Genomic DNA, 15,602 nt, shown 5'->3' with positions numbered 1-15,602 from the left:
CCACCCTCTGGGGGCGGGGCCGCATGCCAGGGGCAGAGCTTCCACCCTCTGGGGCAGGGCCAGTGCTGGAGGCCTCCCCCTCCTTGCCTGCCCCTGCCGGGGCCCCAGACCCCGTCAGAGGCCAGCAATGGAGCCGGCAGGGGCTGCCAGCACTGGAGGCCTCCCCCTCTTTGCCAGCCCCTGACGGGGCCCCAGGCCCCGTCAGAGGCCGGCAAAAAAGCCGGTGAGGGCCGCCAGTGCTGGAGGCCTCCTCTGGCAAAAAAGCTGGTGGGGGCCGCCAGCACTGGAGGCCTCCTCCTCTTTGGCAGCCCCTAACAGGGCCCCAGGCCCCGTCAGAGGCCGGCAAAAAAGTCCTAGAGGCCTGCTGCCGCCACTGGAGCCCTGTTGGAGGACCCCAAGCGACAGCAACAGGCCTCCTAGAGGCATTCTGCTGCCGCCGGAGCCCTGTTGGAAGGCCCCAGCGACAGCAACGGGCCTCCTGCCGCCACCGGAGCCCTGTTGGAGGGCCCCCAGCGACAGCAACAGGCCTCCTAGAGGCCTGCTGCCGCCGCCGGAGCCCTGTTGGAAAGCCTCAGCAATGGCAACGGGCCTCCTAGAGGCCTGCTGCTGCTGCCGGAGCCCTGTTGGAGGGCCCTAGCGATGGCAACGGGCCTCCCGGAGGCCCACCGCCGCCGCTGGAGCCCTGTTGCAGGGCCCTGGCCACCGCAACGGGCCTCCTAGAGGCAGCTGCCATTTTGTTTCTCAAAATGGCGGCAAAGCCTCACGCGACCTTTCCTGTGGTTGCGTGAGACTTCGCCGCCATTTTGAGAAAGAAAATGGTGGCGCCCGGAGCGGCAAAAAGCCGCAATTGGTGGTGGCAGGAGGAGTGTGCAGGGACCGGCCAAAAGGCCTCAGCGGGCCACTTCCGGCCTGTGGGCCGGAGGTTGCCGACCCCTGGGTTAGACAGAAGTGTTTTAGCCTACACCAGGGGTAGGCAACCTTTTTGAGCCGGGGGCCGGGTTGCTGTCCCTCAGACAACTGGGGGGCTGAAGCCAAAAAAATAAATAATTAAATTTTTTAAAAAAAATTAAATACATAAATAAACCGGGACAAATGTAGGACAAAAATTTCAAATGGAGGACAGTGGTTTTTTTTTTTTTTTAAATGGAGGACACGCAAAAAAAATTGCTGATTTTTAAAAAAATGTTAATATAAATGCATGTTTCGGAGGCTTCTATAGACAATCGCCCCCCCTTGCCCGCCGCTTGCCCCCCTTGTCTGCCACTTGCCCCCCTTGCCCGCCTCCTCCTGATAGGCCAAAGGCCCCATGCCCTCACGCGAGAGGCCAAAGGCTCCGGCGGCAATCGGCGGCAGGACCGGGCGGGGGCCGGTCCCAAGGCCTTGCCGGGCCGCATCCGGCCCGCGGGCCGCAGGTTGCCTACCCCTGGCCTACACCAATTATCCTTGTAATTACACTGTAAAATAGGTTGTGCTAGTTTGCAAATTTATGGAATTCAAGCTTTAAGTTATTTGGCTAATGGGAACTAAGCCACACAGAGATCTTTTGTGTGTGCTGGTGCCTAGTTTGTTCCAGTATCAGTTTTGCAAGCGTAAAGGAGTATGTGGACCTCTAGATATTGTTAAATGTTGTTGTTTAAGTAATTTCTGACTTATGGTGACCCTAAGGAGAACAGGACTTTCTTGGCAAGATTTGTTACCTTTGCTGTCCTTTGAGACTGAGAGAGTGTGACTTGCCCAAGGTTACACCATGCGTTTCCATGGCTGAGCAGGGATTCAAACACTGGTCTCCAGAGTCATACTCCACAAATTCTTAATTCAAAGTATGTAGTTCATAAGATGTCTAATGATATGAAAAATGATAGTTTATATTATTCTCCATTGCTTAATATCACTATTCAAGAAGTAATATTATTGAGTTGACATTTAATGTGAATATAAATTATATTTATAGATATTTTTGTATTGAAACATTGATTGGACTGGGGAAATGCAACACTGGTTTCACTTGCTTTCATTATTAATATCCTTGTGCTTTGCTATTTGTTTCTTTATACAAAGTCACAGAGATTAGATACTGGTCTAAAGCTGCAACATCTGGAAATCCCTTCTACTCAAGAAGGTAGGCATCCTCTTGACAACCCAAGAATCCTTAATTATAAAGGCCACACTGAATCCTCTTTTTTAAATGTTTAGTTGGAATGACAAATAATTACATATCTTCCAGAAGTATATGCAACAGTTAACTTAAACAAAAGCAAAACATTGCACACTTTTTAAACTTTAACTTGTAATCTGAAGCAAATACAAAATGCTGTTTTCCATATTTAACTGTGAAAATACTTGAATTAGATGTCTTAAGAAGAAAGACCTTTAAACAATCTATGTATAGCCAAATTGTTTTAGCAGTAACTTTTTTAAAATAAAAATCATTTATATAGCCTTGTGGATATTTTACATTAGCTTACAGTGGGCCCTTGGTATCCATTGGGGTTTGGTTCCAGGTCCCCCTGTGGATACTAAAATCCATGGATGCTCAACTCCCATTATACTTTATATAAAATGGCAAAATCATGGTTTGCTTTTTGGAATTTCTTTTTAATATTTTCAAATCGTGGATGGCTAAATCCATGGATGCAGATTCCACAGATACAGAGGGATAACTATATGCATTTACAATAAAGCTGTAAAATATGTCACTATTCGATGTACAGTACTGGGCTACATCTAAGAAAGATGTAGCTTAATTCTCCTCATGTAATGCCTTTCCTGGTATAGTGGCTTGAGCATTGGACTACAGTTCTGGAAACCATGGTTCAAATCCTGGCTCAGCCTTGGAAACTCACTGGGCGACCTTGAGCAAGTCACATTCTCTCAGCCTGAGAGGACAAGGTAAACTCCCTCTGAACATAACCTGCCAAGAAAACCCACCATAGGGTTGCCATTAGTCCGAAATGACTTGAGGGCACACAACTGTGATGCCTTTCCCAAATCTACTTAACCTGTATTGTGTTGGAATCAAAAAGACATCAATGCTTCTAAAGTGATTAGTAAAAGGGGACTTTAGAGAATATGGCCACCCTTTTGTTTCACCTCTCTGTTTCTTTCATTTACCTATGAAATCAAGCCTTTTTCTTTCCTTCCTGCTTACAGAGGTCACCTTTCCTTCTCCCCCAAAATAGTTAATCCTTTATTTTCCTTTGTCTGGGAAAAGAGTGAGTATGAGGGTCCTGCTTTGTGATGGACAGTAGTCAACCTCCATACATGAGAGCCAGCCTTAGGGGCTTTTTCTATTGAAGTTGAACTCATCTTTTGTGTAATTCCAAAATGGATTTCCTGAAAAAAAAATGTAAGTTTCTTTCTTTCTTTCTTTCTTTGAGCATCCTGAGTATTTTCTCCTGTTTCTCCCACTAGCTTATATTGCACTGGCTTTGCTACACTCTGATGTAGATACCCAATATTTGATACCAAATAACCCTACACATTACAACACCCTGAAGCTCAACCAAAGCCACTCCTGCCTGGACCTGCAAAGTTTGATAGACTTTCTAGAATAGGGGGTGGGCCTAGCTGCATCCATTTTTGGCTTCTGTGAAGCACCACAATGCCCTGTTGCAGCTGTCATTTGGACACTTTTTGGCAGATCTTATTGTTTCAGGGTGGAGAACATAGCATTTTTAATTATCTCAAAGTTGGGTTTTTCCAAGCTGAAAAAAAATGGGGGGCATTCTTAAGCTAGGGGAGGTCTTGGAGGTCACTCTGGACCTCCAAGAAGAATGAAAGTGAACACAGATGGCTACAATTAAAATTCGAAAACCAAAGCAATTTGGTGCTGTGTGGTTTTTCCCCTCACAAGGCATCTCTGGATCCAATGATTATGATTTTATTTCTGTCCTTCCTCCAATAAGCCCAGCATGCCTTTCCCTTTTATTTGCACAGTAAGATACTGTGATACATATTAGAAATGAATACTGTATATATAAAATTGGCTCACGGTCATCCAGTGAGCTTCATGGATGAGCAGAGTTTTGAACCTGAGCCCACGTTTACTTATGACATGCATGTATACCTCCATTAACAAAGTAGATGTGAGAATTACTTCTTTACAAGAAAATGCAGCCCCAGAGGCATAAAAAATAGAGATAGATCCTGCACCACAAAAAGGAGCAGTTGAACATATTTCAGTAGTTGTTGTTTTTTTAATCCAAAAACTAACAACATATTACACCTAAGTTAAAGTCTCTTCACTGGCTGCCTATTAATTTCTGGGCACAGTACAAGGTGTTGGTTATATCTTTTAAAGCCCTTTATGGATTTGGTCCAGCCTACTTAAGGGGTCACCTTCTCCCATATAATCTGCCCCACATATTGAAGTTCTCTAATAAAAAATTACTGAAGCCAGCTTAAACTAGGCTGGCTGAAGTTACTCAGAGGACCTTTTCTTCTGCCACTCCCAAATTATAGAACAGCCTGCCAGAGGAGATCTGATGCATTACTGGTCTTGATTGCTTTAAAAAGGCAATCAAGACATATCTCTTCCAGAAAGCCTTCTCGGATTAATATTTTAGCAACCTTGTATTTAATCATTCAACAACTGCCCTAACTACCTCTGCCTTGTAATTTTAATAATTGTTTTAATAATTGCTTCATAATTTAATTGTATTTTATTGTGGATGGGAAGGTTAGGGAGGGTTTGGGATATGATGGCAGCAAGAGATTATTGTATTTTAGGGATGTTTCTAGTGTTAGCCACTTCGATCTTCTGGAGAAGCGGGATACAAATAAATTTTATTTATTTTATTTATTATATATTATAACAATATGCACATGTGAAATGAAACAAGCAGATCAGGTAAGGCTTGCATAAATAAACAAAAACATTTTCAACCTTCTAGAGACAACTTGAAATCTCCTTCCAAAACACATGGATGACTTTTTCTTTCACCAGCCTCAACCTTTCTTAGAAAGTCATTTTGGTGACCAAACTTATAGATACATGCTTAACATGCTGAGGGTAAATGGGGAGACAGGGTTACCTGCTCTCCCCATTTCCTCTCTGTTTTGGTGTTCACACATCCTCAGTAAGACTTTCTGGAGACATGTGCTGTTTATGCTGCCTATCGTAGGAAGGAAAACACATGTATGGTGGGATTCGATGTTGTAGAATCCCATTATTTTTACCACCATCTGAAGCTCATGAGATGTCTAAAGACATGCTGACACCCTGTTCAGAGATAGGTAAGAACATGGAAATTAGAGCTCCTGTTAGCTTTCTTTTGATTCTTTTAGACTATTAAAAATAATGGTTTCAATAACAATGATCAACATAAGGAATTATTTTAGCCTACATATGTCAAACTTTGATGACTTGCTTTGTTAAAAATTTGTGTATGGACTTTTAATACAAATAAAAAATGGATTCCATGATTTCCACACTCCATACAATATAATATAATATGATGAGAGCCAGCATGGTGTTGGGCTCTGTGTTGTCTCTGGAAGCCAGGGTTTGAATCCCTGCTTAGGCATGGAAGCCCACTGGGTCGCACTCTTTCAGCCTCAGAGAAAGGCAAAGGCAAACTCCCTCTGAAGAAATTTTGCCAAGAAAAACCGTGATAGATTTGCCTTAGGGTCACCATAAATAAGAAACAACGTGAAGACGCACAACAACAACAATATCATATATTTAAAGTATTTATATCCCACCCTTCAAACAAAAAGGCTCTTAGAGCAGTTTACAAATTATTAATGTGACAGTTCCCTGCCCTCAGGCTCACAATTTAAATAAGACACGGCACACAAGGATATGGAGATAGCAATAGTTGAAGGCATTAAGTCTAGAAGATGCTGTCTGCTCTTCTTTCCTTCATGGACCAGAGAAATGGCAGTTGTAAAATGGAGGAAGGGGCTCTCACTAGCGGCTGCAGCCAAGCAAGATGGAGTTGTGCCTGACTGCTCTTCTGACCCCTCAAGGCCATAGCAATGATTACTATATCTTAGTATAGTACCAAAACTGAACCCAACCCAAGGCAATTTATACCATAGTCTTTGGGTTGAAATTAGGCACCACTATAGATAATTTACGGTGCTAATTAACTTTGAGCCTAGGTCTCCCAAAATACTGGTACCAGTTTATGAAGAAAGGCAAATATGCAATAAATTATAATTTTATTAAAGATCAGAAATTGAGAGTAAGGCCTTCATTTGTTCATGGCAAAGGTACAAGTCTGAATAAGGATGTCCATTGGTCCTACATCCAATAAAGGCCTGGACATTTAAAGAAAAGTGAATTCTGTCTGCCTATGAGGGAATCATTCCTTTTTCTTTAACTTCTTTCCCTTTCAGACTCAAGGCATTTATCTTTCTTAGCAATATAGAGTTGGAAGCCAATAATAATAGCACATAGTGGCAAACAGGATGCAAAGAAAGGACATGTACTTGGGTACCAGCATATATCGAGAACAAAGGATTTAGTTAGTCAATGCACTTTAAACATGACAAAATCAAATATATTGGGGAAGACTATATAATTATGTGAGCAGCTGTACTTCCAGTACAGTGACATCTTTCATTGAGACGCAGTCAGTATCAGGAAACCAAAAGAAATATATTAACTGAAATGTATCTTCTTGATCAGCAGCTGGAAAACAAGTCTATGAACACTTTTAGGACAAATTCCACTGGAATATATAAAATTTTAGTCTCCTTAATACCTGAAGCTATGTTTGTCCTTGTGTATTATTTTCCTTCATGCTAAACTGCTTTGGCCTTTCCTTTATCTCTAAAGGACTAATTTCCCCCTCTCGTTTTTATTTCAGTATAGGCAATTCCAGCAGAAAACACAAAAATAGCAGCTCAAACATAGCTGGAAGTTGAGCCAAACAAAATTATGCTGAATAATTAATCCAGGGAAGCAAACAAGCAGATTTTGCTGGAGTTGAGCATCCTTATGGCTTTGAAATCTCCAACAGTGACAACTGAAGTATTTATTTTCAAAAGGGAAAGCTGTTTTGGTTTATTCTAATTAAAACAACAGTCCTGTGGCCTTTTAAAAGTGAGCAAACTAATGGTGCAATACATTTTCATAGGCGAGAGGCAGCCCGCACAATGTATATTTTATTGTATTAAAAGAAAAAAAAACCATAATATTTGACTTATTTCATGTTCTGTTATTAGCTTACATATAACATTTCACCTACTTTAAATTGTTGAACTACTTGGAATATGGACTATCTTCTGCTTCCCTCTTTCTGGGTCATTCACTAGAATCTCCACTGTAAGAAGGTTGCCATCTCATAAATTTTATGCATATATATTTCAGTTACACAAGATGGGGGTTCCCTATGTACTGTTTGTGCTTCTCAGAGCATTTGCTGCTCCATTCTTTGCCTTTCCTCCTTCAGAACTGCAGAAGTGTTGGATATGTATCTAAGGCTCTAATCATATGAACAATTGCCTAGAAGAAGCCTACACTGAACCTACACCTAAGTTACTGTGGATAGAATTGTGCTGCACAATATTTAAACAGAGCTTCAAGATGAGGATTTTTACTTGATAATCTCAGGGACGAAACAGATGGGCAGGAAAAAGTGGCTTGAACCTGCCTTTTCTGAAGCCACATTGAAACCCCACCAACTGCACCATCGGCTCCCAAGGCAGCTGGAGCGCTCATGTCATGACCGCATCATATGGCTTCAAGCCAAGAAGAAGCAGGGAAAAACTGCTTCTATTTGAAACAGCTTTTCTCTGCATAAGGCACCTAGAGGGCACTTTCCTGCTGGCTTCAAGGTATGTGTCATCTAAACGCCACACCTTCACGTCAGCCTGAAAGCACTTCTTTTTGCCTGTTTGTTTAGCTCCATAGTGGCAAAGGCTGAAAATGAAAGGAAGTTTGTTTAATTCTGAAGACAACTTGGTTTTATTGCTTTGTACAGGAAATACAATGAAAGCAAAACAAATACATACAATCAATAAGACCTTCTGGGGGAAAATGCAAGCTAGAGAAAATGTTCACAACAGCTTCTCAGAATTAAGAGCCTGGTCCATTGCTGTAACATCAAGATCAACCTCCAAGGTCTGCTTAAGACACTGTTTCATTCTATATACTGTACAGTCAGCCCTCCATATTCACAAACTCTTTATCCACAGATTCAACCACCCACTGCTTGAAAATATTTGTGTGTGTGTGTGTGTGATTCATATGATTGGAGCCAAAAAGCAAACTTGATTTTGCCGTTTTATATAAGAGACGCCATTTCACTAGGCCACTGTATTTAATAGCATTTGAGCACCCATAGATTTTGGTATCTATGGGGGGGGGGGGGGTCCTGGAACCAAACTCCATCAGATACCAAGGGTCCACTGTACTTCATACATCATCAAGCTCTACAGTTTGGAGGCTATACTTTTAGATCCTATCAACACTTGTAAATATGTTTGCACAGAAATGTTTCCATCTGATGAAAGTGACTGCAATACTTGTAGAGGTAACCAGTAGGTCTGCTGCTATGGATTTTGCAGCCACTTATCTGTAGCTATTGTATGTTGAATGGGAGAGCTGCTGGTGAACATGTAAGGTTTGGGACTAGCTGTGCTTCTTCTGAACTTGGAGCAGTTGTGGGAGAAGCAGAAGCAAAATCAAGAGTAGAGTCTAATGGTGGATCCACTGGCCTGCCCCAAATTCATTGTAGTTATGTGCCTGTATACTGAATATACCATATTGAAAACTAGATTAGACTCAAAGGAGGCATGGAAATTGATGGAAGGAGCATCAGCAGTTTAATATACTCAGAAGAAAGTATACTACCTGCAGAAAATAATAAAGACTTGAGGAAAGTTAAGGAAGAAAACCACAAAAAGGGATTATAGTTTTTGGCCAGAGTTGAACATTAAAAAAATAAAAATAATGACCACAGATTGTTTACATACCTTGAAAGCAGACAGTAAAGACATTGAGATACTTGAAGATTTTCTGCATCTTGGCTCAGTCATCAATCAAAATCGAGACTGCAGTAGAGAAATCAAAAGAAGACTAGGACTTGTAAGGGCAGCTATGAAGGAATTAGATGAGATCCTCAAATATAAAGATGTTTCATTGAACACCAAGGTCAGGATTGTTCATAACACCATGTTTCTGATTTCATTGTATGGGTGCAAAAGCTGAACAGTGAAGAACGGTGATAGAAAGAGAATAAGCTAATTTTAAATGTGGTACTGGAACAGATTTCTACAGATACCATAGAATCCCAAAAAGACAAATGAGTGGGCCTTTTAGCAAATAAAATCTGAACTCTTCTTAGAAGCCAAAATATCTAAACTGAGACTGTCAGACTTTGCACATATCATGAGAAGACATGACTCATTAGAATAAGCATTAATGTTTGGGAAGGTGGAAGGAAGTAGGAAAAGATGAAGACTAAATTACAGGCCGATGCATTTAATCAACCACAGCGCTGAATTTGCAAGCCCTGAGACACTTAGATGTCTCTCATTCATAGGATCACTATAAGTCAAAATGGACTTGACAGCAATTAATAACAAAGGTCCCTTTGAATTGACGCTAACTTATATTGGCCCTGTCATAGGGTCGTCTTGGCAAGATTTATTCAGAGGAGGTTTGCCTTTGCCTTTCTCTAAGGTCTGAGAGTATGTGACTTATCACCTAGGTTCACCCAGTGGGTTTTCATGGCTGAGCAGAGATTTGTACTCTGGTTTTCTGGCATCCTAGTCCAACCACTACATCATGTTGCCTCTTCCTTCCCTGAATACCTGCTGCTTTATCTGCTGGTGCAGAATTTGGTATACTAGATATCAGGTTGGTTGAATGTTGCAGAACTGGTTTGTGAGCACAGGACCTGTTTCCACCTTGTCCCATGATACAGATCTGTATACTGAAGACATATTCCCTGGCTTTCTGTTCAGTAGTTACGATATCATAAGCTAGATTTAGGATATCGTAATACCTGGGGACTAACATTCAGGATCATGCACAACTGAATGGGACCCTAAAATCCTACCTTCAAAGCCTGGCAGCACTCTGACCAAAGCTTTTCTGAGGCACTGGGGAAATGTCCACAATGCTTTCCTGGTCGCAGGATGTCTTGGGACAAGCTGTTTTGGCAGGACCTTGATGATATCTTTCCATCTTCTTTTTTCAAGATCATTCCCAGTACCCTGATCGCCAGCATCTCAGAAACTTTTCAATCAGACACTGCCAGGTTGTGAAGGTAGGTGGAGAAGGGCATCCTCAGTTATAAATTCAGTGATGGAACTCTGTCATCAAATGATGATAGTGGCCTTCTTCTGTTTTGCACTGTTGTAATAGGAGGAGAAAAAAACATGATGGTTTTCCTTTTAACTACAGCTTCTCTTCATGGTAAATTACAAATATCCTCTTGACTTTCTTCAACATTAATGAAAGGCACTTTTAAGGAGTTACCTGTGTGTGTGTGTGTGTGTGTGTGTGTGTGCCTTCAAGTCAGCCGTTGACTCATGGTGACACCATGAATTTCATAGGGTTTTCTTAGGCAAGAAATACTCAAAGATGGTTTTGCCAGTTCCTTCCTCTGAAATATTGCTTACAATACCTGATATTTGTTGGCAAACGCCCATCAAAGTACTAACAAGAACTGGCCCTATTTAGTTTCCAAGATCAGATTAGGGTATTTAGGCAAGTTATTGATATACAAATATTCATACAAATACAGTTGGCCCTCCATATCCACGGATTCCTCACCCATGAGTTCAGTCATATACAGATTGAAAATATTTTTCAGAATATATAAATTCCAAAAAGCAAACTTGGATTTGCCATTTTATATAAGGGACACCAATATACTATGTCACTGTATTTAATGGGACATGAGAAGCCATGGATTTGGGTATCCATGGGGAGTCCTGGAACCAAACCCCAGTAAATACCAAGGGCCCACTGTATATTTAATGTTCCTTCAAACTGACACTAACTTATGTTGGCTCATGTTGTATATACAACATATGTTGTATATAAAGTGTATATTTAATTTTAATGTGTTAAAAGTCATTAAAAGGCTTGAATTCTGTTGGTGGCCCCAAATAGAGCAGATGTGGTGAGTCAAATGTCTGTTCATGAATCAAATGATGAAATAAATAAAAATTAAATACATAAATTAATTAAATGGATCTGCTTTAATTCTGACTACTGACAATAGTCAGTAAAAGGTAAATTTTATAGTTAAGGAAAACCCTAATTTTAATAGGGGAAAAGAAACATGTAGTTCAATTATAACTGAGTTATTTTAGCTGTCCCACTAAATTCAATGTTCCACTGAATTCAATGGGATTAACTCTCTATAAAGGATGCTTATGTTACAGTTATCAAATGGTATTGCTAAAAAGAAACAGATGTTTTTCATATTGGCTTAGGAAACATTCTGAAGTTACTAAACAAGGTCAAGTATTTATTTGATTGACATACAAGGGAGTAGCATGCTGGTAAAGTGACTCTGCAGAGTGCAACTTAACAATTCTATCGCCCATAAAGGTTGCTTATGTTTGCACTTAATAAAAATGAACCCTGCTGGAAATTCACTCTGAAATATGATTTGACACTTGTCTACTATCTGCACTTACCCATCAGTTTAAAGAGCCATCACTAGAAACCTATTTCAACTGACAACCTGACTGTTCTTATTCAGCACATTAAGTAAATGTTTATAATACTTTTATGAGTGTTTATTTTGAGTACGTGCTTGACAGAATTAGGCACTTGTAGTTCCGAATTCAGTTGCTAATCTTGAACAAAGTAGACCTATTTGATCAATGGTATTTATTTACATGCCAAATAACTCACTTTTCAACAATTATTCAGTCTACTCACTTTGGGGATTGCTTGGACAGGAATTAAAATTGACATGTGCTTTAGCAAAACCAATGCTTTCCCTATTCTAATACAGTACTGGAAATTGATATACTGAACATTAATTGAGTCCATATACAATGACCCTTCCAATTCACTGAGGTTAGGCATGAAGGACCTCTGTGAATGTGGAAAAACTGCAAATAAAAAATACTTTTGTTTTTACCTGAGAGAACACCTCAGCACTATGGTCAGCATCTACTAGAGGTTAATCATAGAATCATGCTGGAGGACCTACAAATGCCCAGAGAAGTGATTTCTGTAGGAACTTTTAGATTCTCCAGCACAACTCTATGGTCAGCTTCTGACAGAGTTGCACTGGAAGACCTAGAGATTCTTAGAGAGAATATATAAATCAAAACTGCAAATAATCAAATCCACAAAAGTCAAAGCCGCAAATGTGGAGGGCCAACTGTATGTATGTATGGGGGTGTGTGTGGATGTGGGGTGGAGAAGTGTGTGTGTGTGTGTGTGTGTGTGCGCACACGTATAGAGAGAGTGGGTGGTAGATGGTAGGGGCTCAGTTTGTGTGTGTATTTGAGGTGAAGCTGAGATCAACCTTAAAAATCAGGATGTAATCAGGAAATACTGTAATAATTTATTTTTTATTTCATTTATTTAGAGCATTTATACTCTGTTCTTCAGCCATAAAGGCTTTCAGAATGGCTTACAAATCATTAATTTATTAATTTCATGCCCTCAGGTTTACAGTGTAAATATACCCTTTCCTTCTGAAGCTACAGCAGTGGCAGCTGCAATGGAAGTGAGGGCTTTTCATCATGGTTGAATGTAATGAAATAATAGATTTTGGGATAAGATGAATCCTGCATGAAATAGCAAGACAACTAAACTATTAAAAAAGATTTCCTTTCCTGACAAATCGGCACTTACCTAGTAACAATTAGCTCCATTATTAAATGAAAATCTGCTAACCTGAAGCGTGTGTGTGTGTGTGTGTGTGTGTGTGTGTGTGTGTGTATAGCAAGCTAGGAAACATGCAACCCTCCAGATGTTGTCAGATTGCAAATCCTGTGAGATGTAGCCAACAAAGCCAATGGTACAGAATGATGAAAGCTATACTTTAATATCTGGAGGGCCATACATTCCCCACCTCTGTTTTATGGAATCTGCCTGTAGGTTAACAAATACAACACAAAAGAGCAAAGCAAGGAATTCATTGCAAAGCAAGGATCTGCCAAACTTTGACAAAGCTTTTTGATCAGAAGAACTCTGAACTTGCTTTTTAAGCAGTTCATTTACACTGTCCGTTGCTTTAGAGGAGCAAAGCAGAAGTTGAAGAGGGACAAGATGACAGACTATTTGTCTAACCCAAAATTACAGTTTTTGCATCCTTGAGGCCTTTGTGAAGCACTTTGCAAAAGCGTTAAATTGTTTGGGCAAGATCAGTCTCCCAGCTCCCTTTTAACCGAATTCTAATCCTCCGTCCCCCAAATTTTTTGATGGTGATTCCCTCTTGGAAATGGTACTGGCGTTGATAGAACAGATCCAACTTGTCTGATTAAGGACACCTGCACATGTCACCCAAAGCCATATCTGTTCCATTCTCATGGGCTTTCCTATAAACTAGATTTAGCCAAACTCACTAACACAGAACTTATCCTGCCAAAGATATAACAGGTTCTCTGGCTTTAACATAAACCCATTACTTTTGAACATTACAGTGGGCTCTTGTTGTCTGCTGGGGTTTGGTTCCAGGACACACACACTCCCCTGGTGAATCTGTGGATGCTTGAGTCCCATTAAATACAATGGCATAGTAAAATGGTTTCCCTTATATAAAATGGCAAAATCAGGGTTTGCTATTTGGAATTTATACCTGTTTTTGGAGTATTTTCACGCCATGGGTGCTTGAATCTGTGGACAAGAATGGCCAATTATATGCAGTAACAGTCAGCCTCTCATAGCCATGTGTTTAGATTCAACCATTCCAAAGACAACCTTCGATTTTGCCATTTTATATGAGACACTTTACTATGCCACTGTATTTAAAGGGACATGAGCATCCATGGATTTTGGTATCTACAGGGGGTCCTGGAACCAAAACCCAGCAGATATTGAAGGCCCACTGTATTTGATTATTTGTAATATTTTTCAACTCAGATTAGTTTTCAAGGCAGAAAGCATTACAAACCAAACAGCATACCATACTGAAGGTCATAATTGGAAAGTTTCATGCTGAAAGTCTTTAAGAACCTCTTTCATTTTAAAGGCTTTTATTTTTAAGAGGGCCATGCTTTTAGAGCTGGCAGATCCCAAACAGTAATAAAAATAGAAGAATGCTGCACATAAAACAAACCAGTCTTGAAAAATTGCAGCATTCACAGTATGAATTTATCAGACCTGAGAAATCAGACAGGTAAGGCTTTCTCTTAAAGTATCTCAGACACAAGTAGTATAAAGCTTGGTCAAGAGCCAGCTCTTATCTTGGATGTGGGTTGTGACTAAGTGGAAGTCCATTTAGGAGTAGACGGTTAAAAAATATACAAAAGTCTCCTTTCATAATCCAAAAACTACATAATAATGTGCTTGCTATGTCATTTTAACAGAGATGACAGCAGCAATCTTATTTTTAATACTCCCATGCTATGACTTTCTTAACTTCAATGAAAAATATTCCTTTTTTGGCTTGGTTTCAACTTGAAATTTTCTAATTTATTTGACATCTGAAATATGCAGAACAAGTTATTGCATTTTCACACATTTCCTTTGCCAGTTTTGCCTCATGCATTTCACCATATGCTACATTGTCAAGTGTCTGAGAGATGGAACTATGTATAGGGTAAAATCTGAAATTTGATCGCCAAATGAAAGGATTTGTGCATTTGCTTTCATCATACATTCAATATTGAACATTGAAATGCAGTGTTTTGTAGATATGGGCAGACCAATCTTTGAACTTTGTTCAACAGCTCTTCATAAATGCTTGCACTGCATTTTGGGGCATATTATGCTCTGATTTCAACAAGAAATGCTGTCTCAACACACATACATAGGCACAAGGCCTGGCTGGTGGACAAATAGTCCTGTCTTTGAGCAGAGGGTTGGAATGCCTTTGGGAAACGGTTTCATACAAAGCTATTAAGAATTAATTCCAGAACATGTCTGAAGGATAAACATTTCCCCAAAGCTTTTACGTTTCTAAGAAAAATAATTTCCGACACTGAAGCCTGATGAAATCTCAATTGTTAGGGTGAAATTTTTTAAAAACCGCTCCTCTAGTAGGTTATTTAATTTCGTTGGGGTTCAACTACCTCGATACTCCAAGGGCCATCTGTTTATGTTTGATGTTCCAAAGTCCATTTAAAGAAAGGTTTTTTAAAAAGCAGCAGACAGAACAGAAAGCAGAGACCTTTCAACTGTAAATAATGCATACTGGGTTCTATAATAAGTATGGTGGATAAGCAAAACTATGTTCTGCACTCTATATTCCAGAAAGCTACAGCTTTTCAGGGGAAGGGAGAGGATTAAAAGTATATTAAATGTTAATATGTACAGGTAATTCCTTTAAAAGAGGAGAAACCGGGGGGGGGGGATCCACTTAGCCATTTTTGTGTTTATGTGAAGGACATTCCTGATGCCTATTTCATTAGAAAAATCAAGTGAACTTTACAAATGTTCATATAGGACACAGCTGTTTTTGTTGTTAATTGCTGTCAAGTCAACAGCAACAGCTTCTGTTCTGGGAGGG

The sequence above is a fragment of the Sceloporus undulatus genome, chromosome 2 (assembly GCF_019175285.1).
Source record: "Sceloporus undulatus isolate JIND9_A2432 ecotype Alabama chromosome 2, SceUnd_v1.1, whole genome shotgun sequence".
Lineage (NCBI taxonomy): Eukaryota > Metazoa > Chordata > Lepidosauria > Squamata > Phrynosomatidae > Sceloporus > Sceloporus undulatus.
This window is presented reverse-complemented; position numbering follows the sequence as displayed.